The 26,135-nt window shown below is 38.0% G+C and overlaps 1 protein-coding gene across 5 annotated transcripts in view; it reads right to left on the reverse strand.

The window, feature by feature from the left end:
* The window catches only part of SGMS1 (sphingomyelin synthase 1), a 326,877-nt gene that overhangs the window by 92,876 nt on the left and 207,866 nt on the right, over positions 1-26,135 (reverse strand). Inside the window, exon 1 of one of the 5 annotated variants that reach the window (XM_017536362.2) lies at positions 12,470-12,765. The exons of the other annotated variants lie outside the window; for them this stretch is intronic. The gene's annotated coding sequence lies outside the window, so the exon portion shown is untranslated. Of the gene's footprint in view, positions 1-12,469; positions 12,766-26,135 lie in introns of those variants that run through there. 5 annotated transcript variants of the gene reach the window in all.

Below are 26,135 nucleotides of genomic sequence, written 5' to 3' on the forward strand. Positions count from 1 at the left end.
ATCAACTCGGGTTCAAAGACAAGACTGAGTATTTCTCCCTTTCTAATGTTTTAAACAAATTAATAAATTATGCATTGCACGGTGTACAGAGCAAGAAGGTACAAAAAATTAGCAGTTTAAAGTTGTAGAATGTGGAAAACAACTGAGAGGAAAAATCTTTGAAAAGCTCTTTGGAAGAACCATCCCAATTCATGAAGAAGCAGTAAAGAAATAACCTCAAAAATGAAGAAAAAAAATCCTACCATGTACAAATAAAATATACCAGAATATATTATAAAATCTTTTGGCAAATATTTTTAATGCTTGAGATAAAATCCCAAATTGAATTATTTTACATGCAACTATAATTATAGGTTATACTACATATCTTCATAGGCATTAAAAGCCTGCAATGTCATTTAGCTGAATGTCTTTTCAAAAATGTGGCTCCAATTCCTTATTATTCATGTATTTATATAAGGTTTAAGAGACAAACAATAAAAGAAGAAAACTAAAACACTTAATCCTCAAAAGTCCCCTAGTGATGTCACTATGAATAACACAGGTAATAAAACCCCAAAATGTGAGTATTCTAAGGAAATGATGATGTACCACTGGAAGGAAAAACCCACCCAAATAAACAGATAGATAGATAGATAGATAGATAGATAGATAGATAGATAGATAGATAGATCATATGCAATTATCTAGTTTAAAAAAATAATAATAAAGGCTCTGAGAAGAAGAGTGGTCTTGTTTTTCTCCCTGTGTCAGTCATTAATTTACTGGCTCTCAGCTACAAATTCACCATTTACAGCCTGATTTGCAAAAGGGGATCTGAGCCCTTTAAGTATTTTACATTTGCTAGCTGACATGATGTTTGTTAATTTTTGTCTGTAGAAAATGCTAGAGACATGTTGTAGGAAGAAGTTTTACTTCCTGGTCTGATGTCATCACCCATCAGCCTCCTGTCACATGTGCAGCTTCTCCAAAGCCTGTCTCAAACAGTTTTGCAGTGGAGTGCCTCCAGTAGATATCTTTCCACAAATGACTTTCCCTGGCACCATAAAGGATGGATTTTTAGCAAGTTCTGGAAGGCAGGTTTTTAGTAAGTTTTACTGGTGTGACACTACAATAACTGCTCTGCCATGCAGTGAGTCAAGGCCATGTTCTCTCCAACAAGGTCTGGATCTCAGCTCTGAGATAGGGGTAAGAGGTCGGTCTCTTACTTGGGTCCTCTATCTCAGCCATTGGAAGAGTGGGTGCTCCCTATTTCTATAGAGTTCTGTTTACTTCTTATTGGCCAATGTATCACTGCTCTGATCCTTTGTTATAGCTGTAAGTATTATTATTATTATTATTTTCCTTAAGAGACAGGGTCTTCCTCTGTCACCCAGGCTGGAACGCAGTGGTATGATCCTAGCTCACTGCAGCCTTGCCCTCTTGGGCTCAAATGATACTCCCACCTTAGCCTCCCAAGCAGCTACGGTTATAGGCATGAATCACCACACCTAGCTTTTTTTTTTTTTTTTTTTTTTTGGTAGAGACAGGCCTTGCTATGTTGCCTAGCCTGGTCTTGAGCTGCAGGCCTCAAGTGATCCTCCTGCCTTGGCCTATCAAAGTAGTGCTGAGATTACAGGTATGAGTTACTTCACCTGGCCCTAATAAGTCTTAATATTAAACTTTCCTTATTTAAGCTATGTGGTTTCTGCTCCCAACATGAACTGATGATATACTCCCTTTACTCACTAGCATTTCTGCAATAGGCTCAATGGCAACATGTACAAGTAAAAAAGAAAGAATTTGGATTTTTCCAGTTCTGTCCCTAGCTTCATTGTTTAAATGATTTAACCTCTCTGGATTTGCTAAGTGATGTACCATAGAATGTGCCAATAAAAATTCAGGTGAAGAAGTGGTTAATTCTGCCTCCCTAACTCGAGAAAGGGAGAAGCCGCCAGACGCACTTCTCCCCTTCCTCTCTGTTAATATATTTGATCCCCGTTCTGATTTCAGACCCTATATAACCCTGGCCTCCAAATGGCCTCCTCCAATTGTTCCTTCAACCTGGGGTTGGTATGACTTCCTGCCATTGCCTATCTCTCCCACCGCCTGTGGAAGTAACTATACTACACTCCCCCGCTGTAAATAAGAGTGGCTTTTTGTTTTCCTGCTAGGCTCTGACTAAGAAGTTATAATAGAATGGGTGCATATACACATGCTGAAGATTCACTACATCTACTCTTGAAAACCATCATGCCCTGTTAGGATTCAAAGTTTAAACCTGAGGAAATCTAAAGTTAGATACTTTAGTTTGGCCTAAAAGAGCCAGAATTAAACCCTTAAAATATTTCAGTTTATACAGAACTTGCTTGAAAATGAATCCAGTGCTTTAATATCTATTTTCTTTAAAGCTGAACTTTTGGCTGAATCATTTTCCCTAAATTTTTATCTAAATATCAAAAAATTCATTTTAAAAAAGCTCGCTTATTTAGACAGTGTATAGCACAGTTCTGTCCAGTAGAACTTTCTGAGACGATGGAAGTGTTCTCTATGTGTTCTATACAATATGGTAGCCACTAGCCACATATGTAGCTATTGAACACTTGAAATGTGTTAGGTGCAACTAAGATTATTAATTTAAATATCTGCATGTGGCTAGTGCCTACTGTATTGGATATCAAAGGTGTGACATATGGTCCTCTCTAATCTGATGAAGAACTTCTGCTGGTGGTGTTCTTGTGTGCTTTGGTAGGGAACAAGTAGGTATAGAGAAAAGCAACATAGAAATACTAGCCTTTTTATTCATTCTATTCACAGTTTAAAAATATTCTAACAGTCAGGTGCAGTGGTGCATCCCTATAATCTGGGAGGCAAAGGCAAAAGGAATGATTGAGCCTAGAGACCAGCCTGGGCAATATAGTGAGATCTCATCTCTACAAAAAACATTTTTTTTTAACTTCACAGGGCATTGTGGTGCATGCCTGTAGTCCCAGCTACTAGGGTACATCTCAACTATCCCTGCTACTGGGTAGGGGGGCAGTTGAAGGAGGGGAATCACTTGAGCCTGGGAATTCATGGCTGCAGTAAGCCATGACTATACCACTGCACTCCAGCATGACTGACACAGTGAGACTCCATCTCAAAACAAAACAAAAAAAGATTATAACAACACCTAGCCTGCCTGACCTCCCTCCCGCTACTGGCTACAAACATGGATACATAACTTATTCAAATAACTTAGTTAACAAATTCTTAGGAAATAACATTCATTCACTTAATTCATACAGATTAGGGTCCAGACTCAGTAAGGAGAGACAATCGCTTTGGAAAGAGGCAATGTTAGAATTCTTGCTTTATTTTTCCTATTATTTTTATTTTATGGCACATATTTATGGGGTACATGTGATAATTTTTGCAGGCATAGACTGCAAAATGATCAAGTAATGATCAAGTCAAGGTATTTGAGATATCCACTATGTCCAGTATTAATTATGTCCATGTGCTGGGAACACTTCAAGTCCTCTCACCTCCCTATTTCAAAATATACAATACACTGTTGTTAACTATAGTCACTCTACTCTGCTATCAAACATGAAAACTTATTCTAACTGGATGTTTCTGTTTTTCCTATAACCTCTCTGGATATAATCCTATTCCCCAAGCTGTTCCAGTATAGTCCAAAAGGATTCCTCTAGCGTATTCCCAAGACCATATGGTTTTCATATAATATATCTCTATCTACCCTGGCACTACTGAAACTGTGACAGACATTCCCTTTGAAGTCAACCGGTGATGATTAGTTTCTCAGTTACAAACATTTAATTTCAAATCTCTGAACTTAACATGGGCATAATCAAAATAAATGACAACAGGTTCTCAATTCTCCTGAAAATTTTGCTCCTAAAAGTAAATGCTAAAGATTAGCAATAGATAATTTCAGGAAACACTTTCAGTATATCAATGGGAATATAAGAATATTAAAAGGACAGTTATATATAGAAGTTATATATAGGCTCTGGAACCCAAATGCCTAGGAAACTATATACAGCTTATTATCCTGAGAATCAAATGAAATTATATTTGATAAGTCAAGAATTTTAACAACATAAAATCACACTAAAAAATTCTGTGAAATTTTGGCTATGAACTGCTTTGAGTGAGATTTTCTGTAGTTGTTCAGTAATTTGTGCAATTTAAATGAGAATTATAGGACACACTAACTAGCAAAGCAGAAATTAGTTTACCTTGTAATTTTAACTACAACAATGTACCCTAGTTTCTTTTACTCTTGTTTACATGAGTCACTCAAAGAACAGAACACCACATTTCCAGCATGAATAAGCACTCAATGACATTCATTTTTATTCTCATCATGTCCTAAATTGCAGTAGAAAAGCTTATAATATTATGATGGTCATGACACTCTTGTGTTGGAAGTCAGATAGAAAAGGACATTCAAGGTGAAGACAAGCAACCCTGGGGAAGCCAGCTGGTCCTTGTAGTGCAGCGTTATCTGGGGGGACTCACATAGTCCAAGGCTGTCCTTTAGTCTTGCAAATTTATAAATACAATGATCAGAAAAGCACTCATACTGACCACACTCTTGGTGACATTTAAGTAAAAATTCCAGTTGAATATCTTATTGTGAGAATGTAAACCATCAGGTGGGTTGGATGCTGGCATGTGCTGATGGCTGAAAAGCATAGTTATGTGAGGTGGCCAAATTACCATAAGAAGGATAAATAGTGGTCATGGAACAAAAATACATTCTGTGGCTTCCTGTGTGGCCTGACGCTGTGCACCATGAGGTTAAGGAGGGCTTGGTGGTTCATCGATGAGGGCAAGACCAATCTCTAATTCAGATTTGGAACCTAGGCAGATTTCAAAAGCCCTCAGACAGCCCCACCACAGGGGAAGAGCCCACCCAGGGAAGCCTCTGGTAATGCCACGCTAGGGGTAGGGCACCTTCTCTGTGGCCAGGCCAGGTTGGCCTCGCAAATTTGGTCTCCCATCCCAGTCTTCAAGTTCTGTTTCTCTAAATTCCTCTTAAGATAATTTCCATCTCAGAGTAAAATGTTAGCTCCTTTAACCAAGTTATAGTTCTTCCCTGGAAGCCATTTAGTCTCTTTATTTGTTGTATGTTTGCTGTGATCCATTCATTATAGCTTAGTTTAATAATTTCTTTTGGAGTCAGGTCTTTCTTTCCAAATTGAGAAGAGGGAAAGGTATATACAGTATGTATACTATTACCTGTGGGCTCTCATGTATGGCATATACACCATACTCATGGTAGAAGCCAATAATGCCAGTGAAATGAAACCTTTGGAATTTCAAGGAAGAAGGAGGGAACTCTTAAACAAACAAACAAACCTATACCCACAATTTTTTTTTTAATTTAATGTATTTAAAGAATTCATTAAATGCCAAGCTTGAACTCTTTAATAAATATAAGCTAGGCTGGGCGCAGTGGCTCACACCTATAATCCCAGCACTTTGGGAGGCCAAGGTGGGAGGATCACAAGGTCAGGAGTTCGAGACTAGCCTGGCCAATACAGTGAAACCCCATCTCTACTGAAAATACAAAAAGTTAGCTGGGCACGGTGGCATGCACCTGTAGTCCCAGCTACTCAGGAGGCTGAGGCAGGAGAATAGCTTGAACCTGCGAGGTGGAAGTTGTAGTGAGCTGAGATTGTGCCACTGACTCTCCTGCCTGGGAGACAAAGCAAAACTCTGTCTCAAAAAAACAAAAACAAAAACAAAAAGCAAGCTAATAGACCTATGGCATGGGTAAAGAGGCATATTGTTCCACTCCACTTTGACTTAAATCTGTTTGTTCCTTTATGTCTAGAATGTGTTTGAATCTTTTAGTGAGACCCCTACTTCAAAAGGCAAAAACCAAACAAATAATTTTTATATATGTTGACTCAGCACAAGTCTAGAACTTGGGATTTTGGTACCAACTACTGCAAAATTAGAAGTTGATGCCCAGGAGCTTTGTAAATACACAATCAGCTTTCAAGTATTTTCAGCAACACTAGCTGCAGTGCATGGTAATTTCTAGTCTCATCTACATCTGAGAAATAAAAGTGGCAGAATGCACCTAAAGTGGAGATATTGTCTTACTGGGTCTCAAGAATTGTGGTCACTGGTCCCATCTGAAATTTTAATCTGTCTAGTCTTTCTTTTAGCTTATTTATTATCAGCTTGGCTTGAGTATCAAACTCTCAGCTTCTGACCCGATATAACTATGCAATTTTGTATCCCCAGTTCAGGATTCTCTGTTAGGATCACCAGGTTTCTTTCTCATACTGCTCACCCAAGAACTCAGGGGTGGCTTGAGACTTGAGGCCATCAGAGTCTTGAACACCGCCTTCTATTTCTGTATGATCAGGAAAGGTAAGTAAACTTGAAGGTTAACTTAATGAAGGCCGCTAAGCACTAGCAGGGCTTAGTCTGTGTTAGCAATTTCTCAGAAGTATGTTTTCATCTGTCCGCCAGTTACATTCACATGCCCCTTATGCTGGGACTGCTGTATACCCCTTGGGCATCCGCCACTGGAGAGGAATGAGCTGGCTGTGAATTCTCCCCAGTATGTGAGGGGACAGATTTCCTTCCAGATACTCTGAGAGAGGCAAGTTGCTGAGGGCAGAGGGTACTAACACTCACTCCAGTAGAGGGTTCAAGTCACATGTTTATATGAGGTTTACATAATTCAATGCAATAGTGACACTGAGAAAGAAAATCAAGAGCAAACAGTTTTCAAAAAAATTGCCAACTTCAATTCTCCAATCTGAAAAAGGGTCTTTTCCTAAGCCATGGAACTTTTCATCGCTGGACCTCTTATTGCCAACTCCCTGGAAAATTAACAGAACTGTAAAACAGTCTGTCTTTATAAGGTAGACAGCAGATGGATTATGAATACTCTGAAATCTTCCCATCCAACCCCTATCACTCACAAAGATTCACACAATTAAGTCAAATACATACAATGTCAACTTCTCTTAGGAATAAACTACATACTGCTATAGCTTGCAGAGGAAGTGACACAAGGAGTGATCATATGAAAGCTTTATCTTTTCAGGCAAAGCTGACAGGGCATAGGAAATCACTAAGATGACAAAATTGACACATTTGCACATACATCCGCTGGGAGTGCTGCTTATATCTTAAGGCATAGAAAAATATATTTAAGAAACCATAATATCAAGGGTAAGATGAAAAAAATAGAATTACACTGCTTAAGAACAAAGAACAAACATGTTCTTATAGTGGAACAATTCACAAATGCAGAAGTTATATTCTTGGCTAATTTCAGACTGACATGAAATAGATGGCTCTTGTTTTCCATGCAACTTATGCCTCCCTCTAGTAAGTGCTTCTCACTTAAGTGCACATTCTTCATTCCCCACAAGGCCAAAGTGATAACCTCTAAAGACATTTACTTCTCCTAAGATTTATCACCTTCGGAAAACAAGAACCCTTTTATTTTTAATGTTTTAACTATTAAAAAATCTAATTTCCTTATATAACCTCCTTCCAAATCTGACATTTTAATAAGCACCAGTCAATTATATTAACCCAGACAATGCAAATTTAAAAACAAAAGTTATCTCTTGTGACTATGCCTAAGCACTGTGCTACATAATTTATACATACATATATATATATATATATATATATATATATATACCTTGTTTATTCTAAGACCTATGGAATAGAGATTTGGTTTGCACAGATACAGATACTTGCCCCAAATCACATAGCAGGTTAAATTGGTAGGGCTGAGATTCCAACAAAGGTTTAACTGACTATCAAACCACTATAATATAGTCCTCTAGGAAAGGAAGCAAATATTTCACTGTGCTGCTGATGATAAAATCTATATTACTGTATACACTTGGAGATGTTAGCGTACATTAACTCTGAAAGGCCTTTTTAAAGCATACTGTTAAAGCTACTTCGTGACATTGTTAAAGCAAAGATTGGCATTCAAATGTCACAAACAGAAATACATACATTGAACTGGTAAGCCAGGATTTGTCAACCATAACACTACTGACATTTTGGGCAGGAAAATTCTCTGCTGTGGGGGCGCTGTCCTGTGCACTGTAGGACGTTTAGCAGTATCCATGGCAGTATCCACTAAGTGCCACTAGCACACCTCCCCACTCTGAGCTGTGACAATCAAATATGTGTCCAAATATTCCAAATTTTCCCTGGGGGTTAAAATTGCACTCTGCAGAGAACCATTGAAGTAAGCTAACTGCCCAAGGTAACATGACTGGTTAAATATTGTACTGATCTGATGTGAACTGGAGATAAGAAAGGGCTCTCCTAAAGCCTAGTTTAGTGAAGATTTCCCATACACCAAGCTACAGCTCCTTAACAGAAAGCACTTATTAAACTGGACAAAATGTACAGACTTCAAAATGTGGCCATCTCTTTTTTACCACATCGGTAATATTAAATATAAAGCACTGTGTCTCAGCTTAAAAGTTTTTTAAACTTTTTAATTTTAAAATGTTTTTTTGTGAACCTCATCTGACTGAAAGTCTCTCAGCTTTTACACTAAGGCGAACATGCCTATTGTCTTTGGACCACTGTTCAAATAACAGTTCTAGACATTCCCCCAAACCTAATATGGTCAGGCACAGTGGTTCACACCTATAATCCTAGCACTCTGGGAGGCTGAGGTGGAAGGATCACTTGAGCCCAGATGGGCAACATAGTGAGACCTTGTCTCTGCAAAATATTTTTAAAAATTAGCCAGGCCTGGTGGTGCACCTGTAGTCCCAGCTACTCAGCAGGCTGAGGTGGGAAGACCGCTTGAGTCCAGAAGGCAGAGGTTGTAGTGAGTCGAGATCATGACACTGTACTCCATTCTGGGTAACAGAGCAAGACTCTGTCTCAAAAAACAACAACAAACCTAATTACCCTATTCTGGACATGTGTTTAAACACAAACCCAGAAATGTGTGTAATACTGCCTGAAGTAATTGTAGTGACAGTAGTAAAAACAGCAGCAACAACAAAAGACTAGCAGCTAAAATATATAATTTACTATCCGATTCTATTTTAAGCACTTCACATGAATGACATAATTTAATCCTTCAACATCTTCAACAGCCCCCTGTAGGTATTATTACTATTATTTGTATTTTATGGGTGAAGAAACAGAGGCACAAAGAGTTCAAATAACTTGCCTAGGGTCTGGGTCTGGCTCCAGAGTCCCTATTTGTAACCACTATCTACAGTGCTTAAAAAAAAAAAAAAAAAAGATGTAATTTTCATCTCCTTGGTTCTAAATACTCTATCTCTAGCACTGTGTGAAGGTTTTCCACCCAGCTGTATCATATGCCCTTGTCAAGGCACATTGCTGACACTTTGCTCAAACCTGACATTATGCCACTCACCATCCCTCTTTGCATACAAGACGTAAACTCATTCATCTATACTGCTATCCAACCAATATTTTTCCATCTTAAGTAAAGAACACACATAGCACATTATTAAATGTTCTGATGAAGCAGACATGTCATATTTATGGCAATGCCCTGATATACTTGTCCAGTAACACTATTAAAAAACAAATGAGGTTAATTGGACATGAATAGTTCTTAGCAAACATACACTACATACTGATCATCACTCTTATTTTTGTAAGTGAGCCTGACCAATCTTTTCAAAAATGTGATCTACAACTCTGCTAGACACTAACACAAGGAAGGTATGCATCTAAAGTTTTCAGAATTTACCATCTCCCCATTTTTGAAAATGGAGTCTCTGCCATGCTTCCCCGTCTCCATGACTTTTCCGAGATTACTCCCAAGCGGTTTTATCATCACATTGGCATGTTCTTTCAACATCCTCAAGAATTCAGGTCACTTAAAGCAGTTAGGATTTAGAATGGTTTAAGGAAGTGGGTAGGTGTTCTGTGTCAAATAGATGGTGCAGGTGATGAGGTGGCGCTGTGAGCAATGCCTAGTCCTGGAATAGGTGCTGTATTTCATGGTCTTCTATAAAGGTGGCATTATTCTCTTATATGACAACATGCCAACAGACACTCTCACAGACGGACTCTCTCAGTATTGGATGCTTGGATCAGATACGCTGAGACCTTGTCACCTCCACATAACTAGTTTCAGTGCTCACAGAGTGTGCTTTTCATGAACTCACCATTCTTAAATAGGTTCAACGCTAGCCTAAATGCTATCATCAATTTAAAAATCTTTCACATAGCATATAAAATACTGCAGGTATGCACTCACACACAGGGGATTCAACTGTTGAGGATCCACAGATCCAGCTCCTGGTTTTACCACTAGAGAAGGCCTGAGTCACATTTGTGAGGTGCAGGAGGAAAAATGCACACCCAGAACTAAAAGGTCTTCAGGAAAAAAGTAGAAGAAAGTTACCAGAGAGCAGCAACACTAAGGCAGCCACATGCATTAATGAGCTCATCAAGAGTAGGGCTTGCTCAGTTAATATTTGAAAGCTGTAAACTTCTAGAGTAACTGCATAATTTCTTGAACTTTGATAATTTGGCGCTGGGACAATGAGGAGCTTTTAAATCAGTTAAAAATCTGCTTTGAACCAACAACCTCCTCTGGATCATTTCAAACAGAAAAATCAACACCATTTCAGGTGCAATTGGAGCCACATGGGAAAAATAACCAACCTTAAATGCTAACTTCCAACATAAACTAAATTAATTAGCTGTGAAATTTGGAGCAGGTAATATAACCTTACTGAGCCTGTTCTTCAACTATAAAACAGGGCTAACAATACCTCCACCTCTTAGCACTATTGTGAAAATTAAATGAAGTAATGACACAAAGCATCTCAGTGTTTGATAAAAGAAATCCTTAAATATTCAGGTTTTATACAACTATTAGGTGAAACTAATAAAATTCCAAATTTAATTATCTCTTTGGATTTTAGGCATCGTAGAGATATAATAAAATATTATCCCATTCTTACCACCTGAGGGGGCTTTTCCAACTGCTTCAGTGGACTTGAGAACAGCAGACTTAGGCCATTTCTCCCAAGATTACAGGCTGTTTCTCAAAACAAAGAGGATTCTACGCTGTTATCTTTCATGCAGAGGTATTTGATCAGTTCAACCTGGAGGAAAAGGGCTTAACAATTAGTCTATGAGCTTGAAAACAGAGTTACTGGGAGCTCATAGGTAACTTAAAGTTTCCAACAAATTATTTTAATTATTCCATTTAGAAGTGATTTCTTTCTAGTGAGGTTTCCTTTATAGACAAAAAAAAAAAAAAAAAAAGCCAACTGCAATGAATTTTCTCTATCTAAAAAAAGCCAGCTGCAAAGAATTTTCTTCCTCTCTCCATGACAGTCTATCTTTTGACTGCATCAGTCTGTATCTTCATAAATGCAGGAGTGTAATGATACTATTCATGACTTGGTCATTTATATTTATAACTTCATAATTCAGTTTACAATTTTTCCCGCCATCCTCTATGTTACTGGGATGTCTTTAGGCTGTCTTTCCTGTACACAAGCAGAGCTTCTGATGGTGATAACTTCCCTGTTGCACTGTGTATATCCTCAATCGCCACAGGATTCCACTTTCCCTGTCCCCAACCTCCCCAAAGTCTTGCAAGAAATAAGTTATTTGGCACCATACAGCTGCACTAATTTCTTATGTAAAAAAAAAGCAGATTTTTTAAGGGGCTCACTGGACTTATTTCTACATGAATTTAAAAGTGGTAACTCAATTGGATGAAAAATGTTATAATTATTTGCAGCATTCAGGGTAACAGAATTTAGATCTCCAGATTTTCTATTTTGGTACAACTTAACAACTACACAAAGCAAACACAAATAGGGAAAAAAAAAAAAAAAGAGAGAAACAAATGTCATACATTCTTCTCCATGTACTTATTCCACAAATTCCACAAGAGCAATTACCTGGCCACACTGAATAGAAAGCACAGCCATGGAGTAAACACGCTGAGTCCAAAACACAAGGGCACGTGCTTCCTTGTGGCACTTAATACCAAGCTCATTTACAAGCCAGCTTCCAACCAACCAAAGGAGTTAGCAAAATGACTGTTTCGCACAGATTGGAGTTTGAGAAAATGAGTACTTCCCCAAAACGTAGTAACCAAACTGTAGACACGATCCAATACTCTCAAAAACCGCATTAGGAAAACTTGATAATCCCAAGCAGAACCCACCCCCATCCTTGGTTCTCAAGCCACAGAGGTTAGCATCAGGCAACAGTAAGAGCATTTGTTGATTAAGTCTACCTATATCCTGACCCACTGCTTCAGCAACTGCACTGAACCTTCTCAGGAGTAAACAGCTAGTGCCTATTTGATAATTAAAGCGAGATGCAGGAAAAATGAAGATTTCCCTTTACTTCCCATAGTAGAAGAAATGGCACTGATTGCGGTATTTTAATGAGGTCCCATCGTCTGTGAGTGTATTTTAAAGAACCACAGCATCTCGAGAGCAACACTTACGGTCTGTACTCCCCGGAGGCAGCGTCTCCTGGAAAGTTCCTGGGGCACCAAGTTTACACGCGGCTCCTGACGCTTAGGCTGCGCGCTGCCAGCCCCGGCGCGGGCTGAAAGGCGAGCGCGGTGAGCTGCGCGCAGACCCAGGGCGCGGCTCCTGCTGACCGCCCGCGCCTCGATCGGCCCGGGCTGTCCGGCTCCCCCGCCTGCTGGGTCTTGGTGGTGGGACAGCGGTGCTGTGGAGCTGGGCGGGCCGGCGAGCGAGCCGATCCTCTCCCGGGGTCAATAGCTAGCTGGATGTCAAGTGCGACCTCAGAGGCTCCAGCAGAGAGGCTGGCGGGTGTGGCCCGGGCGCGGAGGGTTTTTGGAATGCAGGGTGTGGCCCTCTACCCCGGCAAAAAAGATATGAGTCAGCCCGTTCAATCCTAACCAATAAGCATGTTTACTGTCGGTTAAGGCGGAACTTTCCTTTCTTGATTTATACCGGCTTAGCAGCCTTTCACAGCCTTTTCTTTCAGCCTTTGACAACTTCAGCCCAACTTCTGGAAAAGGGTAAATTGCCTTCGAAAACGCTTGGGAAACAAGAATTAATCTTACGAAAGACACTTCAGGGGATGTACATTAGTTTCGATTAGTAAAAGTTCTTAAGTTAGGCAGAGATAGTGGGTGCAAACAGCGTAGGACCGGGTATCAAAGCAGATTTGGATCAGACCTGTGACACTGTATGGCCTTGAGTAAGTTCATTATCATCAATGAGGGGACTAAAATGCCCACCTAACAGTTTACAGAATACAACAGTCCCCCCATATGTAGTTTCGCTTTCTGCTGTGTCCATTACCCCCTTCAATTACAGTGTGAAAATATTAAGTGGAAAATTCCAGAAATAAGCAATGCATAAGTTTTAAATTTCATGCCATTCTGAGATTGTTAAAATAGTTATATGATTACTTACTGTTAATCTCTTACTGTGCCTAATTTATAAATTAAATTTCCTCATAGTTATGTCTGGAAAAACCATAGTATATATAGGGTTCAGGACCACCGAGGTTTCAGGCATCCATTAGGGGCTTTGGAACATACACATCATCTGAGAATAAGGGGGGCACTAATGTGTATGTAAGAATACATGCACGTCAACATGGTGAAACCCCGTCTCTACTAAAAATACAAAAATTAGCTGGGCATGGTGGCGCACGCCTGTAGTCCCAGCTACTCGGGAGGCTGAGGCAGGAGAATTGCTTGAACCCAGGAGACGGAGGTTACGGTGAGCCGAGATCGCACCATTGCACTCCAGCCTGGGTAACAAGAGCCAAACTCCGTCTCAAAAAAAAAAAAAAAAAAAAACAGAATACATGTAAAGCATTTGCCACAGTGCTGGATGTAGAGTAGGTACTCAAAAAAATGCTGTCTTGTCCCTCTGAGTGCTGAATCCAAATCTCCAAAATTGTAAACAAACTGGCTTGTGATATTCAGAAATTCTTTCCTATGTTAGATATCTAAAGAATTTTAGAGCTGAAAGAGTTCTCTGGTATTCCCTGTTCTGAGTCCCTTATTTAAGTGGTGAGAAATTTAAGAAGCTTTTGGTTTAGGATTCTTGAATTTGGTATTCTTCTTATACAATACAAAGTTTATTGGTAGCAAATAAGACTTAAAATTGGAATGATTTCATTTAGGTCATAAGTAAACCTACTTTTTAAAAAGTAAGAGTGATTTTTGGAAATTTTCTATCTGGGTCACTGTGCCCTAAACATTATTTTGTAATAAAAATACTTAAAAGAAAGTTTATTTAGGATTTGGCAAATTACAGGGGGTTATAGAAGTGCTAATTCCTGAGGACCCATTAAGAAGTGAGTTGATTGCTAGTGCCAAAAGAAAGTTTCTAGATGGGAAGAAAAAAAAATGTTGTTACATATTAAACGTTCTTTGCTTTGGAGATCTCCTGAGTTTAACTTCCTCATATGTGTTTAGAGTCATTCCACAGGCCAAGACTTCTTGAAAATACTCATTAGCCAAAGATAAGATCTAAAGTGAGATCAACAAAATGCTGTTCTTTTCTCCAAAGCAGTAAGGGAGAGTGGAAAGAACACTGCACAAACAGCCAAGAGCAGGCTTCCTAGTCTCAGTCCTGCCATTAAGTGACAGGGTGAACAGCTTTATCTCTCTCTGAGGATCTCTAAGAATGTTTCCAGTTAGAAACCAAACTATGGTCAAAAGGGCAGAAGCAAGATTGGCTTGTAGCCTCACATTTATCCTTAGCAACAGATACTTAACATATGATGTTGGGCCTTTCTCCTAGATGATGAAGCTGTCAAATCTCTCTTGACTCTTATATTCCTCATAAAGGTAATCTTATTCTCCTAGGCACTTTAAGTTAAATTCTGGAATCATCTGAGCCCGCTCTTTTTGTCACTACCAACAGATAGTTCACTACCAATAGGTGTAACATGAAGGCTTCTTTCATATCTGAACCATTTTTTCCATTCCTGGTTCAGACATTCATCCCCTCTGCCTGAGTCACTGTGGTCGAGTGTCTTCCAGCTGCTATTCCAGCAGGTGGGCGGGCCCCTCCCTCTGTGCCTCTCATTATCACATGACAAGTGTCAAAGTCGAGCATGCCATCATGTCATAAACCTTTTCCTCTCAGTGAATTAAATAATTTTATGGTAGATATCAAAGGAAACACAATTTGCTTTATGGGCAACTTTCCTCAAACATTAATGTGAATTAACGTGTATTTTTAAGAGTACTGATGTTTTGTTTATATAATTGTTACAATGAACTATACTAGGTGAACTGATAACATGTTGGCTTCAATATCAAGGACAGCAGCTCCTTTACATGAGAAGACTACATAAAACCTGTGTATATAAACAACTCAATAAACTTCTTAACCCTGCAGACTTAAAAAAAAAACAATTGTGTTTGTGTGTGTGTGGACACTGAGACATACTTTGAGATCTCTGATGGAGGAAGGGAAAGGCAGCACATACAGGAAAGACAGATGATCTAGTTTGTTTGTATTGTTTAGGGTCCAGCCTAGCTTAACATTCAGAGTAGGTGCTCTCTCCAGGAAGAAGGAAGGCTTCATAAATATGTTCAGCTGCAATCATAACTCAAAGTACTTAAAAGATGTTTCCAATAATCCTTATGCTTCAGAAATAAGAATGACACTGTGACCAATGTGGTTAGAACATTCCCACAAAAGAACAGGATAACTGGTTCTAGGATACCTTTGCTGTCTAAAATTAAAATTCAAAGTACATGGATTCTCAATATATAGCTACCAGAAAAAAGTGACAGTGAACTTATGGGCCTAGTGCCATGACATTCACAGGCACTCAAAGCCTGGCCTCTACCTCTGCAACCCCGATCTCAAAAACCCTCTGCCAAATAACCCACTGGTCTACTCCTTGTTCCTCTAAAGCAGAGGGCACATTACTACCATTACACGTAGAGATACTGAGTGCTTACCATTTTATGTTGCCTTAGCATCCATTTTAAATGTAAGTTTAACTTTATCAGAATCAGGGCTCAGTCACCCTTGACAGTTTCAAATTCCATTCCCTACCTGAATGGCTCCTGCTGGTGGCAGGAGATAAAACTTAAGAGACCCAAGTCTAGACTAGCAGTCTGGGTCCCTCACTGTCCCACCATTTCCTCTAAACAGACCATTCAGACATTTGCCGGCAAATTTAAAGTGACCACCTCTCAGTCACAACATGATCTCCTGGAACTAGCACCTGCTTGCTTTAAACCCAACAATTAAAGCCCCACTTAGAAAGCATATTTGGATAACACACTGGACCCCAATAAAATGTTGGCCCATGGGTCTCTCTGTCTCTGCCTGTACTCCCTGGCCTAGGTAGTAGAGACAGTGGGAGCCTCTGGGTGTGTCACGTACACTCAAGGGTCTAAAAATTCTTAAATTTTCACATTGTGGTTGGAAGCCGTGCCCATTCCTGGTGGAGAGGCTGCCGCAAAGGGAACCATGCAGGTGGCTCCTGCGTTGGTGCTATTTAGTCCAGGCCTCTCAGCTGCTGGGTGGTTACCAGCTAAGGTGATAGTTTCCTTCAAAGCATTAGGCCCACAGCATGCCCCCACCTGACAACCTTCTTGCATTCTTTTTACTACATATTCCATTCATATCCCATTCCAGACCACTCAAACCCTTTCTTCTCCTAGAACTTCTGTCACTGGCAAAAGCCCTGGGGATCTCTGCCCTCCTCCAAATACCTACATTCTTTATACTTCCATTTCACAACTAACGTAGGATCTTCACATCTTCCTTCTTTTGAGATCCCTGACCTTTCACTCTCAGCAGACAGTGAAAATCCATCTGAGGTAGACATTGTATTTCAGAGCCCCTGTGTCCCCCAGGGCCTAGCAGATTCTGAATAAATAGTCATTGTTGTTGATATAATGATGCTTAAGTTATATAACAGCCTCAAAGAAGAAAACTTTCCTTTTGACTGCTGACACATCAAGAATAAACAAATATTATAGCTGTTCAAACCAGTTGGCAAGCAGAACCCAAGCAGCAGATGCGTTTCTGTGCTCTTTATGGCATGTTCCAACAATACAAAATGCTACTGAGACAGCAAATCTGATACTGCCTAAAAGGAAGTGGAGTTTACAGAGTCGTCATGTAAAATCCCAGTTCCCCAAACACTAATCCGCTGAAAAGAACAGAAGCAACAAGTCATTCTATCTTCCCTTTCAAGTAAAGAACATATAGATACACATTTGTTAATCTTGCCAAAGCATCAATTCCTCCTTAAATGTAAACATCTCTCAATCACAAATATCAGTTTACCAGCAGGTGCTCCTAACCATAATGGTAGCAAAGGACAGTTCTTCAAGACAAGTGGAAACTCCTAGAACTGCATAGATATACATTTGTTATATGGCACTTGTATTATATGACATCATAAGTACATAAAAGTTTTATGACATTTGCATTCCAGCAAGCCTCTGTCAAACAGCCGTTACCACATGCACACACATTCATTTACTGGTATCCTTTGATTAGCGTTAACGTATTTCTGCTTTGATGACGATGGGGGAAAAAAAGCACTACCACTGTTCTCAAAAAGCTGTGTCATAAATCAGCTGTCCTACTATGCAATCAAATACTTTATTAAAATTGCCCATGACAAAGGCACTGACTTTCTAAATAAATACTCCAAGTATAAACGACCAAATGAATTAGTCAGCGTTGTTTAACTCTCAGGTAACAGAAATGGCACTTAAGCAGCACAAGCAAAAGCGAAGTGAGCCACATTGGCTCTAAATATCCCAGCAACAGGAAAGACACAGGGGCAGCTAGGAACCAGGAACTGTTCAACACAAACTGCACAAGGACAAGATGCCATATTTGTTTCTGGTGCTTTATCATTGGCTTTATCCTTCATTCCTAAAGTGTGCCTTTTCCCACCTAACTCCCAGCTCTGCCTCCAATACAGACAATTCCTCCTTTCACAGTTGTAATTTTAAAAATTACAAGAAAAACTCACTGGTCCAGTCTGGGACCATGCGCCTTTACTGGCTGGTCTATGCTAGGACCACCTGGTTGGACTGGTGAGAGAAGCAGTAAGTTCTCTAGAAGAAAATGGGTGTAATTCTCAGAAGTAGAAGGAAGGTCTCATTTGCTCAAAACACATTATCACCTATCAAGAAATTCCAAGCCATCCTCGACCAGGCAATAGATTACATTCTAGAAGTTCACTTTTAGAATCAAAAGCTAATAAATAAACTCTTCTTAGACAAGGTGGCATGGGAAAAAAAATTAAGTCCATGAACTCTTATATAACATTTGGAATGCATTTCACTTGACACAAGATGCCTCTAGTGTAGAAGTGGCTTCTCTGGCCAGTCCTTAAAAATGTATTAAACTCATAATTTAACAAAATTATATGTCAATGAAATAAAATGCTAAATAATATTTATAATACTGTCCATTCATGACATTGTTCCTAAAGGAAAATGTACTTGAAATTCCATCTAGAACAAGAAAAACATGCTCAATTTAATCCATTTACCAAGTACCTACTAATGACAGTGGCTTTCATTTTACACACATTATTTTACATTTAATCTATATACAACACTGCAAGGCAGATATTAACAACTACACTGAACCCACAAGGAGACTGGGAGTCTCCATGCTATATATGTCCAAGGTCAATCATCAAGACATGTTAGAGCCAGCTGCACAGCCATGTTTGTCTGACCTGATAGCTGACACTGCTGTGTCTAATACAAAGACAGGAGAGGACACAGAGATGAGAAAAGTGAGAATGCATGTATCAGACTCTGTGTAAATGTCTAAAAAGGGAAGGAATTAGAGAGCAGTCAGTCACTAGCCAGATTTAACTTTCTGTTTCTTAAAAGAAAGTACTTCTCTATGGCTGAATAAAGGAAAATATTTCTCTAAGTAGGCTTTAAGGTAGCTGATGCTTATACTTACAGGAAGATCATTTGAAAGTCAATTATTTAAATGGTATCTTCATAAAAAATGTCTTTTGCCCTGTTAAAAAAAAAAAAAAAAAAGAAGGTACTACCTATGTTAAAATACCTGTCTGAAGTGTTTTAACCTAAGAAATACTATTCTGGACATAGGCCTTGGCAAGGAATTTATGACTAAGTCCTCAAAAGCAACTGCAACAAAAGCAAAAGTTAACAAATGAGAACTAATTAAAGAGCTTTTGCACAGCAAAAGAAACTATCAACAGAGTAAAGAGACAACCTACAGAAGGGGAGAAAATATTTGCAAACTATGTATCTCACAAAGGTCTAACATCCAGAATCTATAGGGAACTTAATTCCATAAACCAGAAACAACCCCATTAAAAAGTAGGCAAGAAACATGAACAGACACTTCTCCAAAGAAAACATATGAGCATAGCCAACAGTCATACAAAAAAAATAATAAAAGATCATCCATCACTAATCATCAGAGAAATACAAATAAAAACCAGAATGAGATACCATTAGTCACAATGGCTATTATTAAAAAGTCATGCTAGTTAGAATGGCCTTTTCTAAAACGTCAAAAAATAATGTGTTGGTGAGGTTGCAAAGAAAAGGGTATACTTATCCACTGCTGGTGGGAATGTAAATTAGTTCAGCCACTGTGAAAAGCAGTTTGGATATTTCTCAATCATCTAAAAATAGAATTACCATTTGATCCAGTAATCCACTACTGCATATATACCCAAAGGAAAATAAATCAGACCAAAAAGACACATGCACTCATATGTTCATTGCAGGACTATTCACAATAGCAAAGACAGGGAATCAATCTAGGTGCCCATCAATGGTAGACTGGATAAAGAAAACATGGTATATATTTACCATGGAATACTACACAGCCATAAAAAAGAATGAAATCATGTTCTTTGCAGCAACGTGGGTGGAGCTGAAGACCATTATCCTAAGCGAATTAACACAGAAACAGAAAACCAAATACCACATGTCTCACTTATAAGTGGGACGTAAACATTGGGGGCACATGGATATAAAGATGGGAACAACAAGCACTGAGGATTACTAGAGAGTAGAGGGAGAAAGGGAAGCTGAAAAACCACCTATTGAGTACTATGCTTACTACTTGGATAATGGAATCAATTGTACTCCAAACCTCAGCATCACATAATATACCCATGTAACAAACCTGCAAATGTACCACCGAATCTAAAATAAAAATCGAAAGTTTTTAAAAAGCTGTGAATATTTAAACACGTTTTGCAGATCAGGTTGGCAAGAATCAATAAGTCTGACATTTTTCCTTACATTAATTTGAGGCATACAAGATAAATCTCTTTTTTCTCTGAGGACATTCTGGCAATGTGTATGAAAATGAAAGTGTGCATCCCTTTAATGATATCTGGAAATATATCAAAAAATATGTACAAAGATATTCATTGATATATCATCAGTAATAGAGAAAACAGGAAACAATCTAAACACATATCACCAGGATATTAATTAAAATATAAATGACATAATCATAAAATGGAGTGGTATGTATTAAAAATTACAATATTGGTTAAGAGAATGTGCTGCAGCACATTTTTAAGTAGATAAAAATGATTTAATGAAAAACAAAAGTAGAAAAGGATTCACCAAAATGTTAACAGAATCTGGGGTGATTTTCTACTTTATTTTTCTGTGTTGCCTGAATTTTCCAAAATAAAAATACTTTTTGTTCATAAAAAAAAGTTTTAAGAGAAAATTAAAATTAGAAAAAAACAACTAACACTAATGTGACTCAGGTCTGCCAATATAAATGCAATGGACACATTTATCAACATTAACAGTATTTCACACCTTTAAAAAATCTGGTTGTGCAGTATTTAATATAGACAAGTCAATATAGTTACATATTTGGTATGAAATATATTAAAGTCACACCCATGAGGTCTATGAAGCAGACCTTAGTGAAACATGGCAGCTGAGTTCCCCTTTTTTGTCTAACTGAGCCTAACCACCATTTCTTTCTGTACATGTTGGACAAGTTTGAAAGCCCCTGGTCCAAGATGTGGTTTTAATAATAAATTAATCCTGTGCCTTTTGAAATCAAAGTAGAATGGTGGTCAGAAGTAATGGGCTAGAAAACACCAGAATTCAGTCATGAAGAAAGCCAAACAGCTAAGTCATACATTGGCTTAACATAGAAACCACCAGTCAGACAGACATCTATGAGCTCTTGGTTTTACTCCCAACTCCAAAGCCAGGACTTGTCAATAGTTATATGAAATTAAGTTGGATTGCCTTGACACACGTCAGGTAATAAGACATAAAGATCTAAAATTATGAGAGAACAACTCCAAATTATTCCAAATTGAAATAAGGTATTACTAAGCTAAGAGACAAACTGGTTCTCTCATGACAAGCCTTAAACACATTGGACACCATTAAAAGGAAATGGAAAAAAGCACCCCGATTAACAATCAACTCCATTTCATACATCCTGAAAAAGAGAACCACTAACGTGAAGGGAAAAAAAAATGAAATCAAAGAAAACAATAGAAATTTACTTTATAAATAAAACAATATAAATTTACTTTATAAATTTAAATTTATGTTAAGTGATTTATAACAGAAAAAATTTAATATGTCATCTATGAAATTAAAGAACTTACAATGTGTGTCAAAGAAAGACTATATATCCTAAACTAGTGAATGAGTCAGTATAAATTGACTTAAAACTACAAATTGAGAACACAGCAGTCTAACGTAGTACAAATTAAGTGGCACAGTAAATACAAGCTCAGGAAGAGGGGGAAAGAGAAGGTAAGCCCAACTAACAAAAAGCAATGACACTTAACATCTTAGGTCAACATACAACAAAGTGCGACACTACATGAACACAGTTCACTGAGGACTGAGGCATACTCTTTATCAGCACCCAACATTGTCTACTTTGTTTGATAGCTACGTGGATAGACAGCACCCGCACCCTACTCTTCCATTCCCGAAGGCTGGGTCCAGAGCTTGGGCTATGTTAAACCTCTAGAAATCCACACTTTGACATGGGATATGTTCTACAAATGTTTGAAGAAAAAAAGAGTCATCTTGATCGACTCTAAATACCTTATTTGAATTGTTAACCTCTGACGAAGGTTGACATCTTCAATGAGGGAGAAAGACAGCAGTGGAACAGTTGATAGGGAACTCTATCCCTCAAGATAAAAATGAGGCTAAGCTGTGTGTGAATGAGAGGGAGAGCAGCGGGGGGGTGTGTGTGTGTGTGTGTGTGTGTGTGTGTGTGTATTAGCCTTGAAAGAGAGAGGATAATGCCTAAAGAGAGAAAAAAGAGTAGAAGAGTAGATCAGTTTAGGCTAACTTATTCTGCAGGAACAAAATGTCTCCAAATTTTGGAGGCTAACAATGGAGAGAGACTTATTTCTGATTCCTGTTTGGCTCCTTGCAGATGCACTGTGGCTAGATTCCATGTCCTCTTGATTCAAAGACCAGGGCAGAAGGGGCACCCCTAACTGGGACACGCTAATCTTATAGCAAAGAAAAGAGAAGGATGGCAGAACAGGCCATATCTATTAAAGTTTCTGCTCAGAAAAGACACAAATAATTGTCACTGACATTTCACTGGCCAAAATAAATCCTCTAGGATTTATTTGGCCAAGCTAGCCATGGGGCATCAGCCTTCTGTAGAGTGGGAAAGTATAATCCTTTCACAGGGATGGAAGGTGGGTAGAAAGGAGCAGCAAATGTTCTGACAATAATATGAGCTACCACGAAAAGAATGGAAAACAGCTACAGCTGAGCTTTCTTCCCTCCTGTAATGATAGAAGGTGTCCTGTTACAAAAAGCAGTCCCTCTATTTCTGTAGTATTTTATGCTGTTCTCATAATCTTTCAGATACTGTCTCATTATCTTTACAACTATCCTAGCAATGTTCCAAGGCCTCAGCAGTGCCTGAACTACAACACCAAATCTGGTGCTCTCTCACCCACCTTAGGGAAGTCAGCCTTTCAATCACCTTCGAAATGCAGAAAATCCTAGACTCTTCCTACGAAGGCTGTTAAGAGACTAAGTACAATGACATACAGAGGCTCCCCAATTTAGAACGAGGTTACATCCTGATAAGCCCGTCATCAAAAATGCATTTACTACACCTAACATACTTAACAGCATAGCTTAGCTAAGCCCACCTTAAACATGCTCAGAACACTTACATTAGCCCACAGTTGGGTAAAATAATCCAACAAAAAGCCTGTTTATTAAACTATTGAATATTGTATTTAACTTATTGAATACTGTTGAAAATTAAAATAAAACGTCTGTATGGGTACCTGAAGTATGGTTTCTACTGAATGTGTATCACTTTTGCACCAGCATAAAGTGAAAAATCATTAAGTTGAACCATTATAAATTATTTAAAACTAACAAGCACAGACATGTATAGTCATGCACTGCATAACAACGTTTTGCTCAACAAGTGACACACAAAAGACAGTGGTCCTATAAGATTTTTCCTGTACCTTTTCTATGTTTAGATACGCAAATACTTATCATTTTGTTACAACTGCCTACAGTATTCAGTAGAGCAACACGATATACAGGTTTGCAGCAGCCTAGGAGCAGCGAGCTATACTATAAGCCTAGGTTTGTAGTAGGCTACACCATCTAGACTTGTGTAAGTATACTCTATCATGTTGACACAACAAAATTGTCTAAGTACACATTTCTTAGAACACAGTCTTGTCATTAAGCAACTCAGTAAATATAAGGTATTATTATTAAATTATGATGTGTCCCCAAACTCACTTTTCTAAATTGTCCTTAAATTTTAATTATAAAAAATTTGTTAAATATCATTAAGTGTAGAAAATAAATTAATGAACTTTCCTTCATTTTTAAAAACCTCTACTCCAAGACAGTTTTTTCTACACACACACAACACACACACACTTTTCCCATGACTTCAATTACTTGATAATGTTCTCGTTAGTTTCTTAAATCTCTCAAGAATTTTAAAAGAGCTATTATTTCTTGAGCATTTGGAACTGTTTTATTTCTTCCTCAAATAAGAAAAATAAAGAACAATTGAAGATATTCAGAAACATTCATTTAAAGTACAACATAGATTCTAACATGACGCCCAACTAAGAATAAATTAAAGGCTTGGTATCAAAGACTCTCTATTTTCTTTTTCTAGCCCTAATTAGCAGTACTCTCCTTTCATTCATTCTAGGCTTTTCCCAAAACGTGATCTTCCAGTACTTTCTCTGCCCAAACTGCTTCCAGTACTTTCTCTGCCCAAACTGTTCCTTCTACCTAGTGTCCCCTAAGCACTGCTCCTAACTCTGTTCAAAGGTCTCATCCAGATAACTGAATGAGTACACCATAATGTTCATAAAGATGTTCATTACAGCACACTTTACAAAAATAAAAAGTTGAAAACAAAAATGTCCAGTAACAGGAAACCTTATAGACTATGTACACATGGAATGCTGTGTATCAACAACAACGATGTATATGTATATTTATTGATGTGGCATCATCTTAATATATTGTCAACTGAAGCAGATTTCAAAACAATAGTAATAACTAGCCCCATGTAAGAGCAAAAATAAAGCATGTATCTAATCTATGCATAGAAAAATATGACAGAATATTTTTTAAAAAGTTAATTGTTAACATTATCACTGGATAGTGATGAGTTTTTTACTTAACAGTTTCTGCATTTCTAAAGTTCTTTCTAATTAGCAATGTTAACTTTTATAATTTCATAAAAGGTACTTGATAAAAAGGCATTCATCATTAAATATCTAATCCACATATCATCTGCTCCTGAAATCCTCCCTGATCAAGCCCACTCCTCTTGCCACCAGGTAATTTCTCTTTCTCTTCTGTTTTCTGAGCATTTTATAATACCTACCACATTCAGTTTAAAATTATAGTTTTCTTTTTTCAGGTTTGATTATCAACTCATAAAGGGCAATAAGTCTATCTTATTTGTACTGAAATTTATTGTCAAAACCCAGGAGTCCCAGGTATCTAAAGTAAACCACTAAGTTTACTGATATGAACATAATGCAAGGCTATAAAATTTACACACCTAAAGACTATACACCTAGCAGCTCTCTAATAAAAAATTCATCTATACAAGGGATGTTTGGAAACAACATAAGGCCCATTCTGGTAAGAGAGATGATAATATAAATCAGAATGTTATATCTATAATAAAATTTCTGTATTTTTCCATGTTTGCTTTCAAACTACCAAAGACACACTTATTTAACTTAAGCCAAAGGTCATTATTTCATAATCTAAAAGCAAGTTTCTCAGATTTTAATCATGAGCTTCCTCTTGAAATGAACACAGATTACTTTTGCAATAATCCAAGTCCATCCCCGACTCAGTGGGAACTATAAATACCTTTTGTTTTAAGAGGAAATCAGGGAAATTAATGTTTTACAATTATGTAAGTCTGATTCAAAGAATTGACACAAGCAAATGTTTTTAAATATCCACAGCATTTTTGTAAGATTCAATAAAGAATGTGTTTTGGGAACTAGGTGGGTGAGATTTAAAGCAAAACCAACCACCAAAATCTTAGCTGTTACTTAGCAATTTCAGGGTTCAATTGTTCCCTTCTAAAGAGCAAGTTAGAAAACTGAAGAAGTTGCTTCTAGAAGAAACACTGAGATGTCTGATCCAGTTTCCTTTTTTTCCTCCATTTCACTCTCTAACGTTTTAATCAAGCCAAGGCGAACTTTAAACTGCCCAGGTTTTGTTTTGTTTTTTCTCTCTCCCTAGAGGCAATTTGATTTCCATTAAAACCTAATTTTTGAATAAAGCAAAGCTGTATGCAATGCTTAGTTGGGAGGAATCCTGACTGCTTGTCTCTGCAGTGCCACTACCTGAAGGAATTTAAGATTTGAAGGAATATGGGGAAAGGAGAGAAGAAAATTCAATAGGCAGTGAGCAGACTGACTGATTGCCAAGTATTAGCACTTGGAGTTCAGTTTAACAGCCAGAATAGGCAAGCGATGCCAGGAGTCCGTTATGAAGCTAAGACAACAAGAAACTTGTTAAGAAACTTGTCTAAATTCTAAATTGGTTTTGGCATCTATTTTCAATTCCAGAAGCAATATAAGCATGACGACTTAGGTTATAGCAAGCATTGACTCAAAACCAAACCTTG

The sequence above is a fragment of the Cebus imitator genome, unplaced genomic scaffold (assembly GCF_001604975.1).
Source record: "Cebus imitator isolate Cc_AM_T3 unplaced genomic scaffold, Cebus_imitator-1.0 Scaffold97, whole genome shotgun sequence".
In the NCBI taxonomy this organism is placed as follows: domain Eukaryota; kingdom Metazoa; phylum Chordata; class Mammalia; order Primates; family Cebidae; genus Cebus; species Cebus imitator.